We start from the raw sequence: 481 nt of genomic DNA, 5'->3' as shown, positions 1-481 counted from the left end.
AGTCTAGATCATCAAACAACTTTACAAGGATTTATGATACCAGTGTTATACATAAGAACTACTTGGGTTCTTGTGAGAATTCCAAATGGCCCTTTTTCTATTATGCAGAAGAGTGTCACCTCTTACTTAAAGGCTTGGGGTGAGGGTTGGAGGGGCTACAATTCATCTTCAAATATATATTAAAGCATTTTTCTAAATAAAGAAAGTGTATGCCCTATGAAGAATGATGGTAAATAAATGCTTTTCCTCCTTCATTATGGCTAAAACATAACCCGTGGCTTGTATACTTTATTTAGTATATTGGATTAAACATATTAGACATTTAAAAAGGCACTGCTGAGTTTAAAAAATGTAAAGGCTATCTCTGGGGTCAAAAAAGAAGAGGAAACTGAAAACCATAGTGAGAAGCAGTCTTTTCTTTCTTTTTTAGTTTCCTTTGCGAAGGGGATTGGGTTTGAACAGCCATGTGGTGACAAAGTAA

The sequence above is a fragment of the Pteropus vampyrus genome, unplaced genomic scaffold (assembly GCF_000151845.1).
Source record: "Pteropus vampyrus isolate Shadow unplaced genomic scaffold, Pvam_2.0 Scaffold16, whole genome shotgun sequence".
Classification (NCBI taxonomy): domain Eukaryota; kingdom Metazoa; phylum Chordata; class Mammalia; order Chiroptera; family Pteropodidae; genus Pteropus; species Pteropus vampyrus.
The sequence above is the reverse complement of the archived record's forward strand: the minus strand, read 5'-3'. Positions refer to the sequence as shown.